The sequence below is a fragment of the Tenrec ecaudatus genome, chromosome 1 (genome assembly GCF_050624435.1).
Source record: "Tenrec ecaudatus isolate mTenEca1 chromosome 1, mTenEca1.hap1, whole genome shotgun sequence".
Taxonomy (NCBI): Eukaryota; Metazoa; Chordata; class Mammalia; order Afrosoricida; family Tenrecidae; genus Tenrec; species Tenrec ecaudatus.
In genome coordinates, this window is record NC_134530.1 from 158,648,783 (window position 1) to 158,664,483 (window position 15,701).

Sequence of the window (15,701 nt, forward strand, 5' to 3'; positions counted from 1 at the left end):
TACTATTGCTACATTGTTACTGGGCTCTCACTTCCCACCTGACACAGCAGCCAGCCTTGATAGCATGGTTACATTGTTACTATTGATACATTGTTACTGAGCTCTCACTTCCCACCTGGCTGACCAGACAAACCAAAATGGAAAATTCCCCAACCTGCCCCTGTCCCAGACCAGTACTATAAAACCCTTCCTCTCCCTCTGGGGCATCCAACTTCACAGGCCCCAATTCAGGGACCCGTGAATCTCACCTGGGAACTCTGAAATAAACCTGTAAAACTGTTTTCTATCTTCTCCTTCTTCCTTTCCCCCCACCGCCGAATCAATCTGACAGTTTTAAGTTGTATTTCTCTTTCCGCTAATGAACTCAAATACTTATCAAAGGGCATTGTCCTCCTGGATGTCGTACATTGTCTGTTCATATCCTGTGCCGAGTTGATTGGATTATTTGGAGATTTGAGAGGTTCGCCCTTTATCCAGTATCTTATTACTGAATTGCCCCCTCACACCCTGAATCTGTGGGTTCTGTTAAGTCTTTTTGAAGTCTTTCGGCGTGCATAAATGTCACATTTGTGGCAGGGCCAGTTCTATATTTTGTCTTCTCTAGTATGCATATTGCTCATCATGTTCAGTAGTGTGTTTAGGTCTTGTATTAAGGTCCTAAAATTTGACCCACCCCATATGTTTGTTGATGGTTTATATTATGGTATAGTTTGTGTTTAGGTATGTGATCCATCTGGAGTTCCTTTTTGTACAGTGTGAGGTATGGAACCTCTTTCATTGTTTTGGAGAGGAAGGTCCAATTTTTCCGGCACCATGTTTTGAGAAGACTACATCTTCCCCCATTTAAGGTTTTTGTCCTTTATCAAAGGTTAGGTGTCTATAAGTACTTAGTTGTATTTCTCGGTTTTCTATTTGTGGGATACAAGAAGGCTTGTCCCCTCATATGATATGCCAAACCTAAGTTGCTTGTAACACAAGGTCAACCTCTACACACTTGGAGGTTAGCTGCTTCAAGCTTCTCTCCCTGAGGGTTATCAGCATCTAGAGCAATCAGACTCTAGAGTCTGCCCCACCCTAAGGAGGGCCCTCTACCTGCTGATAAGGTTAGTGACTTATTCCCCTGAAGGAGAGCCCAAAGACAGGTCAAGCCACCACAAGGAGGACCAAGGTTCAGCTGTCATCTTATATCAAGGGTCTGCCCATCTGGTCACATGTGAACCCCTGGCTCATCCCCCTCCTGTTGCATGTAAGCCTATGGTACAACCCCTTCCTGTTAGCATGTAATTAGGGGGCTTGCATGACCCGGAAAATGTACACAAACCATGGTTGGAATGCTCTCTCCATGTGGGCCTGGCTGCTGAGAACATGGCTGTCCAGGAGGTGAGCAATTGCATGCCTTATCTTGTCTGATGTCCCTTTAATTTTACCTCTCAGTTACACACCGGCCCCTGGGACCTGTTGGTTGTGTGGGCTGGGGCCCCACCTCTCTTCTAATCCATAGATCTTCATATCTGTGGTTGTGAGGCAGACGAGCCAAAGAAACTCCAATTTTGTAAACTGCTAAGTAACCTGCCCATTCTCCCTCCTGTCTCAGAAAGCTGACTGCTAGGTGACTGCCCATTCTCCCTCCCCTTGTGCGAAAGTCTCTGCTGCTGATGTATTTTAGAATGTACTCCCATGTTCCCAGGTTCTGGACGCCAGCATCACTTTTGACTATTCTTCAATATACCGTTGTTCTGATTCATTATTGTTCCCTTGGAGATGGTAATCTGAATGGTGTAGTTAATCTTGTTACGGTAACCAGTATGTTATAGTCAATGTTGGTATTATTTCGTTTATGATAAGGTATGTACCTTGTAATGCTTGCTCTTCTCTTCTTGAAGTTACCGGGATTCTATAATCTATGCTATACCTTGTAATGCGCCCTAGCCCTAAGAAAAGTAACATTAGTTTTGCTTTCTGCAACTGTCACGGCTCACTTAAGTCTTAGACACAGGATAAATGAGTTTTTCGCCTTTAAAAGAGGGATTGAAATGTGGACTCAGGACTGCAATCAAACAGTCACTTTGAGATTCCTTCTAGCACTGCAGATATCACAGAATAAAGACTTTTGTACATTGGCTGCCATCATCCCTCTCAAGACTCCTTTAAGTGATGGAGACATGATGATGGCTGTCATTCATTTGAACCTGCAGCAGTTGTACCATTATCAGACAGCTTTGATTACCATGGCTTCACAGTCGGTTTCTAAGTCTGGGAGTGATAAGACTCTTACTTTAAAAAAACAACAACAACAAATTCTTTTTAATTGTGTTGAATTTATCCTGAGTTTCTTTCCTTTAATTATAAGCTGGTGAATAATGTGTTTATTTCTTTGGAGAATTGTGCAGGGATTTTGTGTTAGTCTGGGTACTTTAGAGAAACAAATCCACAGAAACTCATGTGTAAGAGAGATTTTTTTAATAAAAGTTAAGAGGACATCAAGAAAACATCCCAACCCAGTACTGCCCAGGACCACAAGTCCAACATTAGCCCATATGTCCAACACCAGTCCACAAAGTCCTCCTCCATCTCACAAAACACCCAGTATGGTGCCGACTGCAGGAGGAAAGCCGAATCAGTGATCTTGTAAGCATCTCAGCGCTGGCAGGGGTCTCGACACTGCTGCTCCAGCACCCAGTGCTGCATCGGGGTAGGTCCGTGTGGCTTCTCCTCAGGGATGCCTTGCAGGAAGTGAGCTTTGCCAGTTCTATCAGGGAACTGGCGAAGGCAGCTGCATCCTGGTCAGACCAGCGCAAAGCAAGAGGCCTGAGAACTGGAAAGGTGAGGCTCAATGAGCTATTTATCTCTCCACCCTTCAATTAACCCCACATGTGTTTATCGGCCAGGTTGGCACAATAACTTTAACTACCTCAGATTTGGATTGGAATTGCATTAATTAGTAAAGTATTTTTAGTAATGACATTTTCACGATGTGGCTGGTGGTTCTTATGTTGTTCTTCGCAATCAGACAGACATGGGTAGCGATGGCATGTCAACCTATTTCCCAATTCTTTTCTCTTTATGCATATTTCCACTTAATTTTTTTTTCCTTCAATATTATCACTGTGTTTCATCTCCCCATAGCATAAGGATCACGGCGGGTCTGTGAGTCAGAGGTGACTGGATGACACCAAACAGCACCATCAAAAAGCCTTCATCTTTATATGACAGAGGCTCAACAAGGAGTGGTTGCTGGTTCTTGCATATCCTATTTTGTTCATTTCTACTGAGAGCCCTGAGTGACTAAAGCGCTGTGCTGTCTCCATTCCCAGGTGAATCCGTTCCCTGCACTGGAAGGTTTGTGACCTCAAACAAAGGAAAGCTGAAAAGAGCAAAGGAGCGGGTTCCCGGATTGTACTGGAGGACAGCCAGCTACCGGTGGTGACGTCGAGCCGTATGTAGATGAGGCAGCGCCGTGGCTGCTGGATGAGCACACGTGATGCTTAAAACTTACGCTGTGATTTCCCGTAATTTTGTGGGGATGGAGTGTCTGTTGTTGGATGAATGTTTGTGCGTTCGGATACAAGAGGGTGTAGGAGCGATCTGTAACGAGGGTCTGCTAAGTATCCGTGTGTGAAAAGTGCGGGGCGCGGGAGCGCGCGTGGGGCGAGCGGGCGAGCAAGTCATACTTACCTGGCAGGGGAGACACCATGATCACAAAGGTGGTTTTCCCAGGGCGAGGCTTATCCATTGCACTCCGGATGTGCTGACCTCTGCGATTTCCCCAAATGTGGGAAACTCGACTGCATAATTTGTGTTAGTGGGGGACTGCGTTCGCGCTCTCCCCTAATAACTGATGTCAAAGAACAGACTCTTAAGCTGGGTTCTTTCTCTGATCTTGAGCAAGAGGACCTTGCTGTTTTTTCATACATACTGCTTGAGAGCTGTGCTCATTAGCCTATTCTTTTAGTTAATCAAATTGCTCGCAAAACAGAGGCAACCTGTGTCAATACCTTGGTTTACCTGAAATATAATCCCTGAGAGGTGTGACAGCTGCATAAGAGGTGTAGGGTAGTTAAATCTACTGTTTTGTCAATATCATCAAGTATCCATTGTTCTAGCTCGGCTATGAAGTACTCTGGTGGCAGCAAAGCTGTGCTTTTTTTCTTAATCAAGCTTTTCTGCCCTTGACAGATCCTAAAAGTGTTTTTAGTCTCTAATCATTTACTCTTTCTCCACCACATTTATGCTGCGATGTGCTGTTTCAGGCTCCACGTGGGGGTGTGTGTTCGTGACCAGTGTAGGGCCCTTCCCAGTGCAGTGTGGCTTCTGTACAGCATGGCGCCTTTTCCCTGAAATGCCCTGTAATTCTCTGAGACAGTGAAGCCTGAAACTTGTTCTGTCCATAAAAACTCACTTGTTTTACAAACAGGCTTGGTATGAAGTCAAGAAGTGAGATATTACCCACTCAAGAAACCTCAGGGTTTTTTTTTTCTCTGTACCTTTAAAAAAAACCCATTTTATTGGGGGCTCATACAACTCATCACATAATCCATACATGCATCCATGTGTCAAGCACATTTGTACATTTGTTGCCATCTTCATTCTCAAAACATTTGCTACTTGAGCTTTTGATATCAGCTTCCCCCCCACTTCCCGCTCCCTCATGAATCCTTGATAATTTATCAATCATTTTGTCATATCTTTGTCCACTGCTCTGGGGTCAAGGTCTTCTGCTCAAAGGCATGGATGTGATGAAGCTCTTCTGATAGGCACGCATTCACCAGACGTTGTCTCTGTAGCAGCGCTTTCCCCTCGAACTTGGAGGACACCAGCAGGACTCAGAAGTTGGCGGAGCAACGGTTGGGAGTCCTGTCCTCCACCTCCAGGTGCACCGCTTCCAGCTCTCGCTGTAGCTTCTCCCGGAGAAACTCGGCGCTGAGTTCCACTGCGGCAGCCCTGAGCGGGCAGCAGCCCAGCGGGGACCGCACGCAGCCCGGACCCGGGTCCTATTTTGTCATATCTAACACTGTCTGATGTCTTCCTTACCTACTTTTCTCTTGTCCGCCCCCCAGGGAGGGGGGTTATAGGTAGATCCTTGTAATTGTTCCCCACTTCCTACCCCACCCTTCCTCCACCATCCTGATATGGCCACTCACACCACTGGTCCTAAAGGGATGATCATCGGCCCTGGATTCCCTGTGGTTCCAGTTCCTATCTGTAGCAGTGTACATCCTCTGGTCTAGCCAGATGTGTAAGGTAAAATTGGGATCATGATAGTGGGGAGGGAAGAAGCATTTAGGAAGTAGAGGAAAGTTGTATGTTTCACCTTTGCTACACTGCCCCCTGACTGGCTCGTTTCCTCCCTGAAACCCTTCTGTCCAGTTGCCTACACATGGGCTTTGGGCTCCCACTCTGACTTTTTCTGTGCTTTCCAGAAACACTTACCAGTTGTTATGGTTGCTCTTGCCCTTTCTACTTTATCAATTTGTGGTTACCACTGTAACTTAAACATCAAATAGTTTAAACATTTGGGGCAGTTTACATTTCTTCAAGCTGCTTTGACTGAATACAATGTTTCTAGTCTGGCTTTTTGGAACAAAATGATTTTTGGCTCGAGCTACTGTATGATGTGTGTGTCTGGAGGGAGGACACAGTTTACGTTTCCCTTGGTTTTCTGTCCTTTAACAAGCATGAAACTAAAGTGTGCATTCCAAATTTCTTTTAATTATTTCATACGGGCCAAGTATTACATGAACCAAAAAAAAAAAAAAAAGCCTCAGAGGTGAGGCTCTGTGTAAATTTCAAGTGATTTAGGCATATTATCAATAGTAATAAATGTCTCAGTTACCTCAAGGTCGGGTGTGTTGCATCAACAATGAGGCAGAAGTAGAAGTCCTGGGGGTGTTGGAGCAACGGCAATCTAGCTGAGAGGAATTACTAAAACACAGAAGGGCGAACGTGATGGTGAGACAGGGGGACGGTTAAGAAAACAGAGGAGAGCTATGAATAGACCTATAAGCATAGGTGTGCACATATGTAAGTATATTAATTCACTAAAATAGTTATTGACATATATATATATATTTATATGGTGGATGGACTTTGGGCCTCTGCGCAAATCCTCTCTCAACACAAGAACACTTTGTTCTAAAAAATCGGCATTCTCCTAGCATGATTGCTGAAGACAAAAATGGGTACACAGGCATATGTGTTGAAGCAAGTGGATGGTGCATGGCTATCAAACGATACAGTGTCTGGGGTCTTCAAAGGCTTGAAGTTAAACCAGCAGCCATCTAGCAGAGAAGCAACAAGCCCACATGGAAGAAGCACACCAGCCTGTGCTATCAGGAGGTGTCGATGGAATCAGGTAACAGGCATCAGAAGACCCAAAACAAACAAACAAAAAACATTGTTGAGAAGTGGGGAGCCCATCAGAGACCCCAAACCCATCGTTAGACAATGGGACATCCCCTCACAGAAGGGTCACAAGGAAGGGGATGGGTCATTTAGGGCGTGGTATATTAGATGAAACACACACTATTCCTCTGATTCATGGGGGCTTCTCACCCTCCACTATCATGACCCCAGTCCTGCCTTTCTGTTCTGGCTAGACAGGAGCATGCACACTGGTACCGACAGAGCTCCTAACACAAGCAATCCAGGTCAGATAAACCCCTCAGGAGCAGAAATGGGAGTTGGAATGCCAGGAGGACAGGAGAAAGCTGGGGGCAAGAGGGGAGGAAGGGGGGACTGATTAAAATGATTGACACATAAACAGACACACAGGGAACAACACAAACTGTGGGGGAAGGGAGGCAGTGGTCAGCGTAAGGTATGAAAATAGTAATTTATCAAGGGTGCCACGAGGGATAAAAGAGGAGCTGATACCAAGGGCTCAAACAGAAAGTAAATGTTTAGAAAATAACGATGATAATGATGGCAACATGTGTACAAATATATTTGTTATGATTGTTATAAGAGCTGTAAGAGACCCCAGTAAAGTGATCTTTTAATTTAAAAGACAAAAAAACTTTTTTAAAAAAGCAAGAAAATTGATTTTTTTTTTTTTAAAGAGAGAGGTTAGTTGAGTCGAGGAATTGGATTCTCACTCATCGAGTCCCTACAGGACAGAGCACAACTGCCCCGTTGGATTTCTGACACTTATGTCTTCACAAGAGTACTGTGATCTCAAACACAGGAAAGCTGAAAAGAGCAAAGGAGCGGGTTTCCGGATTGCACTGGAGGACAGCCAGCTACCGGTGGTGACGTCGAGCCGTATGTAGATAAGGCAGCGCAGTGGCTGCTGGATGAGCACACGTGGTGCTTAAAACTTACGCTGTGATTTCCCGTACTTTTGTGGGGATGGAGTGTCTGTTGTTGGATGAAGGTTTGTGCGTTCGGATGCAAGAGGGTGTAGGAGCGATCTGTAACGAGGGTCTGCTAAGTATCCGTGTGTGAAAAGTGCAGGGCGCGTGAGCGCGCGTGGGGCGAGCGGGCGAGCAAGTCATACTTACCTGGCAGGGGAGATACCATGATCACAAAGGTGGTTTTCCCAGGGTGAGGCTTATCCATTGCACTCCGGATGTGCTGACCCCTGCGATTTCCCCAAATGTGGGAAACTCGACTGCATAATTTGTGTTAGTGGGGGACTGCGTTCGCTCTCTCCCCTGGTAGATGATGGTTTAAAAGTAGACCTTTAAGCTGTGTTTTGCTTCCTAACACAAGGCCCAGTAAAATACATCTGTTTCTTAGAGCAGCGTCTCTGTTCAATGGTTTTCCGTACACAAAATGATTTCCTAACTCAAACAATAAAAAATCTATACCTGTCCCATAAGTACTTTGACTGTCATCTACATTTTTTCTGCATTTGTTCACCAAGTGTGGGAAGTTAATTCAACTGCATCTTATATATATATATATATATATATATATGGTAGTGGGGACTGTATGTGGGCTCTCCCCTTATCCTCACTTGTCAAACAGTAAATACTTTTTTGAATTCTTTAATTTTTATTCTAATTTTTTTGAACTATCATTGGTGTTTTACCAGTGAAGCGCATTTATATTTAGTCATTGCTCTGTGGCTGTTTACTTCTCATTAAATTTAGTAGTGCTTAATTGATCTTTTAGAGGCAGCTTGTGTCCATGTTGCATTACTGTAGTCAAGAATGTTTTATTTCAAAGGCTACTGTTTCACTCTGGCAATCTTCATTCCATGGATAAGACATTGGCAACAAAGATTTAGGGTCTAGGTAATACTGCTTCTAGGCTCTCTGGTGGCACAGAACAACATGTGCTTTGTGTGTTTGGTAGAGTTTTATACTAATCCTCTGCATTTCAAGTAAACACCAGGAGAGGATCCTGTTTCCCCTTTGCCCTGATTTGTATCCTCTTCCAAACTGACAATCCTAATCCCAGACTAGTCTAATCAATTTTGTCATGGCTTTCCTCCGTTTCCTTGTCAATGTACTTTACCAAGCATGATGTCCTTCAGTAGCCGCTGGTCTGTCCTGACATTGTCTGTGCTAACTTTGACTCTTAAGGACCAGTGGCTGTACTTCCAAGACAGATGCTTTTTTTCGTGGTAGTTCATGGTGCTTTCCATATTACTTGCCAGAACCATAATTCTCCTTTGGTCTTCCTTTTTCAAAGTCCAATTTTCACATGTTTAGGAGGCGATTGAAAATACCATGACTTGGTCCTCAAAGCAACATCTTTGCTTTTTAACACTTTAAAGAAGTCTTGCGACCAGTGGTGCCAGTGGCGATACCAGGAGGGTGTGCTGGAAAGGGGGAACCGATTACATGGATCTACATATAACCTCCTCCCTGGGGGACGGACAACAGAAAAGTGGGTGAAGGGAGAAGTCGGACAGGGCAAGATATGACAAAATAATAATTTATAAATTATCAAGGGTTCAAGCCGGAGGGAGGGGGAGAGGCAGGGGAAAATGAGGAGCTGCTGCCAGGGGCTTAAGTGGAAGGCAAATACTTTGAGAATGATCAGGGTAACAAATGTACAAATGTGCTTTACCCATTGATGTATGTATGGATTGTGATAAGAGTTGTATGAGCCCCTAATAAAATGAGTTTTTAAAAGTCAAACACAGCAGATTTATGCTATGCAATGGGTCATTTGATCTCTTGACTGCTGTTTTCATGTGTATTGATTGTGGATCTAAGCAAGATGAAATCTCAACAATTTCAATATTTTTTCCATTTATTATGATTTCCTTAAAGATGTAGTTGTGAGGATTTTGGTCTCCATGACACTGAGTTACAATAAATATGAAAGACTGCAATCCTTTAGCTTCATCAGCAAGTGCTTTGAGTCCTACTCATTCTCCTCAATCAAGGTGTGTCATCTGCACATCACAAACTGACATCTTTCACTACTGCTGTGCACGCCACACACTTGAATTTTCAGCCTTTTAAAGCACATAGCCAAGTTATCAGGAAAAATGGACTACCGAGATCAAGGTGTTACAGAATGCACACACTTTTGTCAGGAGAGCCATCATGAGGGAATGGTTTTGAGATACAATTTTACTAAAAAGCAACATGGAAACCATTCTAAGTGTTCAGGTCACACAAATGCATAGCAGTAACTAAAAATTTCCATTAAGTCTGTTGTCTATTAGTGGTACAACCTCATTCCGTTCTATCCCATAGGATGTTATATTATTACCCCAAACAGTCAAATTTTCCCATAATCCAGCATCTCATTATTTTCTGGTTGTACCAAAAAATGAACAGCCAGTAGATTTTAGACCTTAAAAAATGAAGCATTTATACTTTTTAAAAATGGGATGAAGTGACATTTCCTTTTTCTTAAAAATGTTCTAAGCAGCAGATATTAAGGGCTCAAGAAGAAGGCAAATGTTTTGAGAATGATGATGGCAACAAAAGTAAATATGTTCTTGACACAATGGATGTATGTATGGGTTGTGATAAGAATAGTACGAGCCTCCAATAAAATGATTAAAAAAATGTTTCTAGAGCCACCAAAAAACTTGCATCTACAAAATAGTTAAAATATTCCTCAGATGGTACCGGGGGGAAGGGGGGGGGGAGAAACAGGGTCCACTAAGACATGGTAGATTGATCACACTGACTTCTTTTTCTCGGTCTACATCAGACAGAGGCTTCTCTTTCCTAGGATTTCATGTCTCCACTTTCTTTAGTTTCCTAGTTAGCCCTTCAGCCTGTGTTCACAGTTCCTTTTCACCCTTGGGACACAATTTTACCTGAAGATTTATCCTTTCCTGCTGCCTTCTTTGATGTTGTCTCCACTTTGGCTGACAACCTTTCAGATCACCCCCTTCACTGCCCTTTCAGCTGGCTCAGCCAACCAATCTTTCTTTTGGGCATCTTGGCTATTGGAGGGTGCTTGCTAAGTGCCTGCAGGGAGGGCCTGCACAGAGTTTTATTGAAGTTTGGCGCCTGGCAGCTGTCACTCTGCCTGCTGCGCTGGCAGCTAGGAAGGACCCTTTTAAGATGTCCGAGGGTGCCCAGGCAGTTGTCATGGTTCTCGCTTAGCATGCCCAATGAATATCAGCCAAAGGGCAGACTTATACACCTTCAAGTTTACAATAGTAGGCAGAGGGAGTTTACCCAATTAGACATAATATCCATACCAATAAATACATTCTGGTAAAGGAGAGATCTGTTTAAATCTTTCCATTCTCACCCAAGCATTCACTTTAGTCCCATCAATTTTTGTGCTTTCATTCCTCCTGAGTCTAAACTGTCAATCAGATGTCAGTTTGATGTCCTCATTGGAGACACTAAGGAATTAAATAGCTCCTTGGAGGCGGGACACAGGCTGAGTCCCTGGGAGATATTGCAGCTGACAAGCCACATGGAGCTAAGCTAGTGCCCTGAGCTGGAGCAGCCACTTGGAGATCCCTGCCAGTGCTGAGATGCTTACACCACCACTGGATCCACAAGACTTCCCACCAAATGGCCTGTGATCTTCCTGCCTTTTAAACTATTAAAATACTTCTAATTGAGTAAAAGTGAAAATAGGCTTGGTATCTTTAGTGACAAAAAAGTTCACATCAAACAAAACAAAACAAATAACAAAATAATTCTACTACAAACAAATTAACTATAGTATTGAGATATAGTAGTTTCCACAAACCTGGGAAAGAATTTTTGAGATCTGATGAGATCAGCTATGTTTTCTTGAATTTCATCAACATTTCTGGTAAAATATCTGCAAACTACAATGACTTTAATATTCCTCATGGGAACTTTGTCAATTGGTGTTCAAGTTTGTGTGGAACCAGATAATCCTGAAGCATTTTCACAAGCGGTCTCTCTGTCTTTCCGAGATGATATGGGTTAGCGGTGTCCCTCAGGAAGATGTGTCCAACCTGGGAATAGAAGTGTCAGACTCTACAGTCACTGCAGTTGGTTCATCCTCTGAAAGAGAAGGAGCTCAGACAGACGTGCACCCTGGTGCTCATCACAGCCCTTCCACCGTGAGAGGATGGAGACAGCCAATGCGCCCGTCCGTGGAAAGGCAGAGTTGTCTTTGCTCCATGCACACAATAAATTAGCACCCGCGGTTAAAAAAATAATCATGACTCTATGAACCTCCTGATATGGATTGTAGCGGGAGGTCAGATGCTCACAGGCATCTTCCCTGAAGGCAGTCCCTGCCAGCCTGCTGTCTCCCCACACCACAGGGGGGGGGGGCTGTGACCATTAGCTTGGTTCCTGTAGGTGGGGTTCACACCCCACTGATAATGGTGTCTGTCAGTTGAGCCAGGGAACAGGCCAAACCGGCTCTGTGACATCCAAAGTTAGGCTGCCATCCTGTACCTAGGATCCGCCCATCTTGCCACATGTATACCCCAATCCCTCCTCTTCCTATTGCGTGGATACCCCTAGATCACCCTCTCCCATGACTGTATTACCTATAGCACAACCCCTTCCTGTGACACATGTCCTCACCTGTGATTAGGGGGCTTGCATGTCCCCAGAGAATATAAAAAGCCTGGACTAGCATTAACGATCCCTCCCTTCCTCCACGTGGACCACCAAGTGGGGCTGAGGTGAGCTTGCTACTATGAATCCTGTCTGACTCCATCTATTTCAATACTTCACTTCTATCTCTCATGCTCTCTATGACTTTACTGTGATCTTTACTTATTATCGCTGTACAATTGCGCCTACCGGACCCCTAATGATGTGTTGGGGGCTGGCTTCTCCTGCCAATGGAAGACATGAGGCTGAATAGAATCAGCCTGTGGGAACAGCGTGAGGAAAACTGGGTAAGCCTTTAGGAGATGGAATGTTGCTCCTGGCAAAAAGGAAGGTCTACTTGGTAAACTTCCACTTAGTCTCACCATGAAAGTTTTTCCCGCCAAAGAAGTTAAAACAAAACAGAACCAAAAAAAGTTAAAACAGGGAAGAAAAAAATATATATATATATGTCACTCCTTTTGACTGCCATTTAGTCAATGTTGTCTCATCGTGAGTCCCTCTAGGTTTCCAAAAGTGTAAGTGTTTAAGGAAGAAGAAAGCTCAGGGCTTCTGTGAAGGTGCTGGTGGTTTCCGATTGCCGACCATGCCAATAGCAGCCCATCATACAGTATATATTCCATCTATAATATCATGACTCTCAGTACCTGAGCATGTCGACTGCTTCGGAAACAGACTCTTGTGGATGGAATTAAATAAATTCACAGGAGGCATACTGGCGTGCAGTGGGCCCTAATCCAACATAACTGCTGTTCCTATAGAAACAGGACAGGACGGTCAGACACACAGATACACAGGGAGGACGCGCAGTGAAGACGGGCAGAGACGGTAAGGACGCTCCCACAGACAGGTCAGGCCTGGGACCTCCAGGAGCTAGAAGAGGGAGGGAGGGCTCTTCCCCAGTCGTCTTCAGAGGGAGCTTGACTCTGCCTGCATCTTGATGATCAAAGGCTCGGCTCCAGAAGGATGAGAGAATGAATTTCTGATGTTTGCAGCCAGCCACTTGGTGAAACTTTTTAAGGACAGCCCTCAAGTGAACTCACTGCCAGGAGAGGAGATTCTGGCTGAGAAGAATTGCCCCCTGTGGTTTTCTGAAGCTCTACCTCTGCATGGGGGCAGAAAGTCTCTTTGTTACTTTACAAATGAAAGGGCAACTCAATAAATAAGAACTCAGAAAGTAACACTTAGAAAGAAGAGAGCAGGAAGGGTCAGGACCTTGAAAACTGTCCAGGTTCCTTGCCTATCAGAGCTAAGCTCTGGTCCAGTGGCTGCAAAAGGAGAAGTAGAATTGAAACGGACTTCCATGCGTCTGTGGCGCAGGAACTAGTGTCAAACAGTTGCAGAAGGAAAAAGAAGTGACTGCAGAAACGCACAAATGAGATTGTGGAACACTTGTCACAGCGACCTTGTGCACAGCAACCCACCTTCAAAGAGCACAACTGTCCATCAACTGTCTGCACACACATGGGAATGGCACGCAGGAACAACACCGAAACGACACACACGCATGCATCCAGCTGGATACATGTCCAAACTACTAGATGGCATTAAAAAGAGAGACAAAGAATTAAACAAGAGACAGATACGGAAATGTGGAGTCATTTGTGTACACGTCTCGGTGGGAAGAGCTGGACGTCCGGATGGTGACTGGTCTCCTGGGGATGAGGTGCACTTGGAACAGAGCGCTCCGAGCGGCTGTGTAGGTCAAGGACGGCTTTCCGTGGTCTGGTCAGTCAGCTTCGTGGTGCCGCGTACTGGAATGCACACGGCTCCCTCTGTATGAATTACGCCGTCCTTCAACAATGCCCTGTTTACACACAGGTGTCCCGTGACGGCACTCACTTCTATTTATTGAAAATACCCTAGTTGCAGGACGAACTCCTTTCATCGGCCTGTTCGTTTCATGCTAATATTTGGAGTCCCTCCACCGAGAAAAGGCCAGGCGCCCACAGTTTCCTAGCGGTTGCTGGGCACCAAGTGGGGTGCGCGGGGCGACCCGGGGTTCGAGTGCTTTCCCTTCTGCAGCCCGCAGGGTGCTGCTCTGGGGGAGACAGCAGGAGAATGGGCAGCAGAGAGGCCTCCCTAAAAGGAGAAAGGCCACTGCGGTGGAGAGCAGAGACTGCCGTGACTCGGAGTCGAACCGAGGTTGCTGCGGCCACAACGCAGAGTACTGACCACTATACGATCACGGCGCGCCACACGCCCGCGCTGCCGGGCTTCCCTGGACTCTTAGATATGACACCAAAACCACGTGCAGAAAAAACCGAAAACTTTTGGTCCTCAAAGGATCCAAGCAACAAAGTGAAGAAAGAACTTACAAAATGGGTGAAAATATGCAACAGCCAAGCTCCCGATAAGGGTTCACTGCCTTGAATATACAATGAGCTCATACAAACAGTGACATACAGGCATACGACCTATCCGCAAGCAAACAAAACTCAGAAAGTAAAAGGTACAAAGCCTTTGAAGAGAAATTTCAGTAAAAGTGATATTTAAATGATGACTAAGCACATGCGAGACCCCCGACATTACTCTTTGTTAGGAAAATACACACAAACACCCAGTGAGAGGTCGCTGCGCTCAGGACTGCTGCTATCAGACAACTGAAATACACACATTGAGAGGGAGGCCGTAAGCGTGCCGTTTCCCACCCACAGGCGCTGGGCGGAAGAAAGACCCGATCACCTGTTTCAGATAAGAGGGCTTCCTAGGAAACCGTGTGGGACAGGATCCACTCTATGCCCTTGTGTGTAATGCGGCATCCGTTCTACAGCTACACACAAGGCTCATCTCCTGTCTTTTCAGAGACATGGTACGCTCTAAAGGGGAACTTGCCAAAGAGTCCTCCTCATCTCAAATCGCTGTCGAAGGAAAGCACATCTCATGAAGCTATGTCAACATGTCTAGAACATGCTTAGCTTCCCTGCCTAGCGAAGTGAAGTGGGTGTGTTTCCCCACTTTTGTACCTGCTTCCGAAAGGGAGGGAAGAGCTCCTTCACCTACAGCCTGGAAAAGCAGACCATTTCGCCTTTAAATCAAAGAATCACTTTTAGATTCTAGCAGTGCAGTAATAACCTATGAATAAAGACTCTTTAAAAAATAATTTTATTGGGGGCGCATACAAATCTTTTCACAACCCATAGATACATCCACTGTGTCAACACATATGTACATTTGCTGCCATCATCACTCTCAGGACTCCTTTAAGTGATGGAGACATGATCGTGCTGTCATTCATTTGAACCTGCAAAACAGTTGTACCAGTATCAGACAGTTTTGATTACCATGGCTTCACAGTCGGTTTCTAAGTCTGGGAGTGATAAGACCCTTACTTAAAAAAAAATTAATAGTGTTTTATTTATCCTGAGTTTCTTTCCTTTCCATATAAAGCTGGTGAATAATGTGTCTATTTCTTTGGAGAATTGTGTAGGCATTTGGATTGGAATTGCATTAACTAGTAAAGTATTTTTGGTAATATTTTCACAATAGCGCTGTTTATGCTTATATTGTTCTTCTGAATCAGTCAGACACAGGTAGCGATGGCATGTCAACCCATATCCCAACTCTCTCTTTTCTTTATGCATATACGCAATTAAAAAATTGCTTTCTTCACTATTATTACTGTGTTTCATCTCCCTTAGCATAAGGTCTGCTGGTCAGAGCTGACTGGATGACAACCAGCACCATCCCATCAGAAGCCTTCATCTTTATTTATATGAAAGAGGC

The 15,701-nt window shown here is 44.7% G+C and overlaps 3 non-coding genes across 3 annotated transcripts; 2 read left to right on the forward strand and 1 right to left on the reverse strand.

Moving 5' to 3' along the window:
* The first annotated feature begins 3,667 nt into the window (after positions 1-3,667).
* On the forward strand, positions 3,668-3,831 carry LOC142438351 (U1 spliceosomal RNA). The gene has a single exon (XR_012782739.1). It is a non-coding gene; the product is annotated as a U1 spliceosomal RNA (small nuclear RNA).
* A 3,660-nt stretch (positions 3,832-7,491) lies between these two features.
* On the forward strand, positions 7,492-7,655 carry LOC142437677 (U1 spliceosomal RNA). Its single transcript, XR_012782215.1, has one exon. It is a non-coding gene; the product is annotated as a U1 spliceosomal RNA (small nuclear RNA).
* Positions 7,656-14,095: 6,440 nt separating this feature from the next.
* TRNAH-GUG (transfer RNA histidin (anticodon GUG)) lies at positions 14,096-14,167 on the reverse strand. The gene has a single exon. It is a non-coding gene; the product is annotated as a tRNA-His (tRNA).
* Positions 14,168-15,701: the final 1,534 nt, after the last annotated feature.